General features: G+C 43.9%; 1 pseudogene; it reads right to left on the reverse strand.

Annotated features, from left to right (window-relative positions):
* Positions 1–256: 256 nt before the first annotated feature.
* Positions 257–374, reverse strand: LOC148476922 (5S ribosomal RNA; annotated as a pseudogene).
* Positions 375–6,998: the final 6,624 nt, after the last annotated feature.

Raw genomic sequence — 6,998 nt, forward strand, 5'->3', positions numbered from 1 at the left:
GGATTATGAATAAATGGATGTTTTTAATAAAACATAACTTTTAATATTCATCAATAAAATAATGAGGCACCTTGCATTCTATACACAAAGTCCAGATGATATAATAATAATAATCTACTGTTGTGGAACGGCGAAATATTAAATACATCTCTATATCAATGGGTACAAAAAGATATTGGTATTGAACAGATAGAATTAAACATATAGTGGGTTTAGCTGCTCTGCCTATGCATGGAAACCCCAAACATCCTCTTTTAACCTACAACACCTGGTATTCCCAGGAGGTCTCCCATCCAAGTACTGGCCAGGCCTATCACTGGTTAGCTGCCAAGATCAGACGGGATTGGGCAATCATGTGATGTAAGGCTGTAGGTATAATGATAATGGGTTGCAGCAGCACTGGGTCAGAGCAGTAACCATAAATGTAGGGCTATCTTAGTGGATAGTCCATTTATTTTTTAAAATGTAGTGTCCAAAGAAAGTGTTGCATAGGCACACCTCAATTGTTACACGTGCATGCATCAAATAAGATTATACATATAGCAATATAACGTGTAACACAGGATGGATAAATGATTATCAAACACAGACTTTTTATAATAGTCAATACATAGGTGTAGCGTATGCCACTTCCGATAGATAGAAACTCACAATAAGATGCTATAAGTTGGTTCTGTGGTGTAATTGTATTGAGTAATGCATTCAGTCACGGTGTAATTTAACATCAGTGTTTTCTATCCTGTATGCTATGTCAGTATCATCTTGACCATCGAGTTTGTTATATGTATGAGGATTTATCATGTGAGATTTGTCCTTTAAACTTAAATCCTAATAACTGAATGCATTTTTCAAGGTTGAACACCCTTCCTACAGACATCACAAACTATTACTCTGGGATTATCCATAAACTATATATATATTTATTGCTCCCTAAAGAGTGTTTTGGATTTTGGGACATAATCAGTGACACTTTCCCGGTTAGGGATAAGATCACCTTGGACTTACAGCCAATTCCTATTAAGAACACCCTACCCACAGATTTACTTTTTTTGGACTTGTGTACACATTTTTCTCACCCTGTTACAGTAGGATACACAATATTTATTAGGAAGATCTCTGAGCGCACCACAATTGTGTATACATAATTTACGACATTAAACTTAGCAAGGAATTATTTAAATGCAAAATGATAATAAAGTAATGTTCAGTTAATATAGGAGTGGCATAACATTTTGTCAATGCATTGCATAAGTCACGTTTTGGATTATCATGCACTATTTCTTATTCTCTGGATCTTAGAGGGAGTACTCTCCTAGTGCTTCGTTCAGGCCGCCTGAATTAAGCCAAAGCATATCCATTGGATAGCAAATGGTCTCCAAGGGGACTTTGCCACGGGTTCCACATTGATTTCCTGTTTCAGGGGCATGGATATGCACAGGTGGAGCCAGGTGCGGTGGATGATTTTCCGGCCTTCTCTTTGCTCAATCGCGCACATAGGCTGGTTCGGGTATGGTATCCTCACCACACGCCATGGATCAGTCTCACACAATGGATCAAATTTACTGTGGCGTACATTTTTTTTTTAGCCAGACTCTGTCTCCTGCTTCCAGAGGTGCTGCTTTTCCTTGCCTGTTGTAGCACTCTTCTTGCCTGTGATGTTCCTTTTCCATTCGTTGTTCCACTAAGCCAGGGGTGGGGAACCTTTTTTCTGCCGAGGGCCATTTTGATTTATATAACATTATGTGTGGGCCCAGTGCAGGCCACGCACTTCCGTGTAACATCACACAGGGGCGGGGCCACAATTGTCGGTGATTACAGCAATGCCCGGAGCATCCTGACGATGCTCCGGGGAGCTGTAAGGGCAGCGGTGAACCATCCTAAGGATGCTCCAGGTGGCACTGCTGCATAGATTCTGGCTGCAGGGTGCCATTCTAAACACCCTGCTAGTCAAATGAGGCCAGCAGAAAAAAACTCAGAGGGCCAGACCAAATGATTCCGGGGGCCTTACACCCCCCCGGGCCTAAGGTTCCCCGTCCCTGCACTAAGGTCTGGGCCTCCTTGATTCGAACCTGATGCTCCTTCACCCACTCATCGTGCAGCTGGGAAGTGTTTTCCTCCAGTGTGGGAATCATCAATTGTACATCTGCTGGAATTTTCCCATGCCTGCCGAACATCAAGTAGTAGGGTGTATCCAAGGCAGCAGTGTTCCGAATTGTTGTAAAGAAAGGTCAGCTCAGGTAGCAATGTGGGCTAATCCAGTCTTTTCGGCAGAGGAACAGCTCGAAGCGCGTTGATTAGTGTTTGGTTGATCTTCTCGCAGAGCCCATTATACTGTGGGTGGTAATCAGTCATCCTCATCTTGTTGCATTGTTACAGCTGACACAATTCTGTGAACAATTCAAAGGCTGCTCCTTGATCGGCGAGAATTTGTTCCGGATACCCGTAAGGTTAGACAAAATATTTCCAGAACATGACAGGCATGGTTTTCGCAGTTACAGTAGATCCTTAACCGGGATAGCATCAACAAATTTTGTAAAGTGGTCAATGATGGTTAATGCATATTGGTATCCCCTAAGACTACTTTCAACTTTGTGTGGTCCAGGGCTATCAATTCCAGAGGTCGTGTGGAGGGGAGCTCTCTGGGCCAACACAGTCCTTCTCTTCAGATTACAGGAGTTGACTCGTCCCCTGACTGTACTCTCAGTCTTAAGACACCCAAAGTGTCCTGAATCATCATGGTATTGCTTTAGGACGTCAGGCGCGTGAGACCAAGGTAATGCAATCTGCTAGATAGGGTGATGCATTTTCGAGTTATATGACTGGTGGAGCAATAATCCATCTTGTACGTGCAGTCTCTCTCTTTGCTTTCAAAGTTTTATCAGTTCCAGAGCCGCCAATAGTCGTTTGTCTTTAGTCAGGCCTTCTTCGGAGTTTACCAAGCGCTTCAATTCTTGGATCATTCCGGTCTCCCCTTGCACATTTTGCCAGTTTCTAAAGGTTAGTGCCCACCCTACATTCTCTTGGTCAGTGCAGCACAGGTTTTCAGGAGGTAGGACTATTAGTTCTTGTCAGGTACAATTCACTTTTAAGGGCGGAATCTCCACCTCTTTCCATAAGTCTTCACTGTTTTCTAACTTCTGCGAGAGCCGGAAGAGAGCATCCGCGTTGTCATGTTATCTGCCTTTCCTGTACTTCATGGTGAAATTAAAGTTCGCTAGTCTTGAACATAATGCTGTTCCAATGTGCCTAGCTTTGCCATCTGCAAATGTGAGAGGGGATTATTGTCGGTAAAGATCGTGAAGGTAGCGGAAGCCAGGTAGTACTTAAATTTGACGGTAACAGCACAATCCATAGCCAGGAATTCCAGCTTGAATGTGCTGTAGTTACTATCATTCCATTCAGTCTTTGTCAAACCACGACTGGCATAAGCAATCACCCTCTCTCGGCCTTCCTGTACCTGAGATAGCTTGGCTCCAAGTCATTGATGACTGACGGTGTATAATCGGAAATGTTGTTCATAGTTTGGGTAAGCCAGAAGTGGGGCGGTAGTGAGGTTCATCTTCAAAGTATTGAATGGCAACTCTTGTGCTTCAGTCCAGAGGATTGGTTCTATCTTGGTCGGTCACCTCTGAGCAAATTGAAGATGGGTGTGGCAATTTTCAGAAAATCTTGGATAAATCTGCAGTCATATCCTGCAAAGCCCAGGAAACTCCGGACGTCCTTTAGAGTATTAGGGACTGGCCATTCCTGAATTGCTTGGATCTTTTCTGGATCAGGTGCAATACTTTCAGCACTTACGGTATGCCCAAAATACCGTACTGACGATTTTAGAAAATGGCATTTTGACGGCTTTACTTTCAATCCATACTGGGCCCATTGTTGGAACACTTCATCCAGATGTTGAAGGTGTTCATCGTATGTTCTGGAGAAGATTATGATGTCATCAAGGTACCACAGGACCATGTCATAATTCCCAGGCAGTGCTCAGTGTCAAGTTAAAATGTTCCTGTGGTGTTGCAAAGCCCAAAGGGCATCCTCTTGAATTCAAACAGGCCCATGGGAGTAATAAAGGTTGGCTTCTCCCGGTCTTCTGGGGCCACTGGTATCTGCCAGTATCCACTAGTGAGATGCAAGGTTGAAAAATATTTGTCCGAATTAAGTGTTGTTAAAGTCTCTTCAATTCTCGGGAGAGGGTAAGCATCTTTGTGAGTGGTTTGGTTAATTTTGCGCTAATCGCCACAAAAACATAAAGTGCCATCTTTTTTTCATACCAATACCATCCAGGCCGCCCAAGGTCTGTAGCAGTCCCTTATAACACCTGTTCTCTTCATTTCTTCTAACATTTTCTTTACCGGTTGGTACATAGCTGGGGCCAGTGGGCGATGTCTTTCCCTAATTGGGGGGTGATTGCCAGTAGGGATATGGTGTTGTGTAGTGGTAATGCAGCTGAAATTCCCGGAACGCTGGCTAAATGACGTATGATTCTTCTGTCCTTTCTCAAGCACTCCCAATCTCTGCTCCTCCCCGCGTTTCGAATATCCCAATCTCAATTTCCTCCCACCACGGTGGCCCTGATTCAGGCAGTATGCCATCTTCTGCTTGCATGCTCAATTGAATATCATGGCTGGGCAAATGGTAAATGTTCTGGATATTCACTTTAGATAAGGCCGCAATTGATTGATTGTTTGATTGATTGTATAAGTTAACAGAGTGGTCAAATGGGTTGAGGAGTCTCTCGGGAAGCCTTCCTTATGCACTTGCACCACACTTCTGGCTACAATGGCCCCTGCTTCATAATCCTGACCCCCAGGCCCGACTCTACTTTTGCACCAGAATACAATTTCCGTGTTGGGTTCCAATCTTGACAGCATGACGGTCCACAATGCAATGCAAAGCTAGCACGAGTTCTGTAGGACAATGCTGAAGGACATTCATACTCCAAGATAACGTGGGCACCCCTTTCTTGCTTACGTTGGTGATTATGCATCCTTGTTGTCGCAGACATGTTGCTCCGATCTGTATGACGCACTCCCAGTATCCACGACGGGGTATTTGTTGTCCATCACTGGCCAATTTGGTGGGGGTGGGGGATCAAATTGACATCTGGCCAATGCTGATGGAATTTATTCCACTGTATAGTTGTTGCTTGAGATCTGGTGTCTAAAAGAGCTGAGATGTTTACTCCGCCAATGACAATTTCTAGTTTAGGGCATTGGCCAACATACCTGGAACGCTATAACCTTTTTTCTGGACCTATTCGAATGGAGTCTCCAGAGGGTTGGTCCGTTGTCATGGGACTTACGTGCTTAACGCCTCAGGCGATTGGCGCTGTCTCTCAACATGTCGACATTGTAGGCACCTTCAGCATATGGGGTATCCCTGCTGATCAGACTGGTCTGTTGGCCACCGTCCTGACCTTTCTGGGTTTCGCCAGTTGTCTCTATATGGTCTCTGTGTAGTTCTCCAGTTTCCATGCTGTTCCGTTCTCCATTTTCCTTTCTTAACTTAAAGGTATAACACCAGGATATGAAACTGCACTTTCCAATTACAGTGGTTGGATCCCCTTACTCCTGCTTCCGCACATTGCTCTCCGTCCATGTGTCCGGGATCGGTGCTCGGTCATTCACACATCTGGTATGGCGCTCTTGCAGATCTTTGCAAATGATTCTACATGTACCACCAAGCCGGGGACAGCTATCATTGGATTTGTCTGGTAACCTCTCACAGCTCTTTTTGTTCAGGACCTATGTGATTTATCGCATTCTGTAATTTCCGCTGTACTCCTTGCTGCCAGTGACTATCAACATATTTTATGTGGTTTTATTTTCAGCTTAATTTTATCTATATATTACTGTTGTCTGTTATCTATTAAAAATGTGATATAGTGATTACTGTATATTAAACCTTTTAACTCCTAACTGACTCCACTAAAATTGGTCATTTTGATTGAACTTACAACTATCAGCCATAGCATTAAAACCACTGACAGGTGAAGTGAATATCATTGATCGTCTAGTTACTATGGCACCAGACAAGGGCTGGGATATTTTAGGCAGCAAGTGAACACTCAGTTCTTGAAGTTGATGTGTTGGAAGCAGCAAAAATGGGCAAGCATAAGGATCTCCGCAGCCTTGACAAGGGGCAAATTGTGATGGCTATTCGCCTGTGTCAGCGCATCTGCAAAACGGCAGGTCTTGTGCGGTGTTCCCAGTATGCAGTTGTTAGTACCTACCAAAAGTGGTCAAAGGAAGGACGGTGACAGGGTCATGGTTGCCCATGGCTCATTGATGCATGTGGGGAGTGAAGGCTAGCCCATCTGATCATATCCTATAGAAGAGCTACTGTATGCACAAATTGCTGAAAAAGTTTATGCTGGCTATGATACAAAGGGAATCGGTATGAATGACCACCTGACTAGAGCCCGGCGGTCGATATCCCGACACCGGCAGGCCGAACAGCGGAGATCCAGACGGAGGTGATTAAACTACTTAACAGAGTGCCCATGCTGTCCCTTGTCCATCACCGAAACCGCCTACAATGGGCACGTGAGCATCAGAACTGGAGCATGGAGCAATGGAAGAAGGTGGTCTGATGGATCATGTTTTCATTTACGTCATGTGGACGGCCGGGTGCGTAGTTTACCTGCATATGAGATGGCACCAGGATGCACTATGGGAAGAAGGCAAGCTGGCAAAGGCAAAGAGATCATTTGAGTGGCGCTTCTCAATCAGCAGCTGTTAAGAGGAGGGTGTTAAACTCCTTAATTAAAGTTTTATCAAAATACGAGAACAGTGCTAGCGGGTAATCCCTTATTAAACTATTAAAATGACATATGCGGCTTGGTCAGTATATAAAACACATTTAATGAAGTTTAAAATATATCACAATATAATCATATACGTTAAAATATGTACATGCATGAATATTCCCATTAGCAATGGACCTGTGAGATAGAAATGCAGTGTGCTGACATATTTTAACGTATACGATTATATTGT

This window comes from Taudactylus pleione, unplaced genomic scaffold (assembly GCF_031769625.1).
Source record: "Taudactylus pleione unplaced genomic scaffold, aTauple2 ptg000762l, whole genome shotgun sequence".
Taxonomy (NCBI): Eukaryota; Metazoa; Chordata; class Amphibia; order Anura; family Myobatrachidae; genus Taudactylus; species Taudactylus pleione.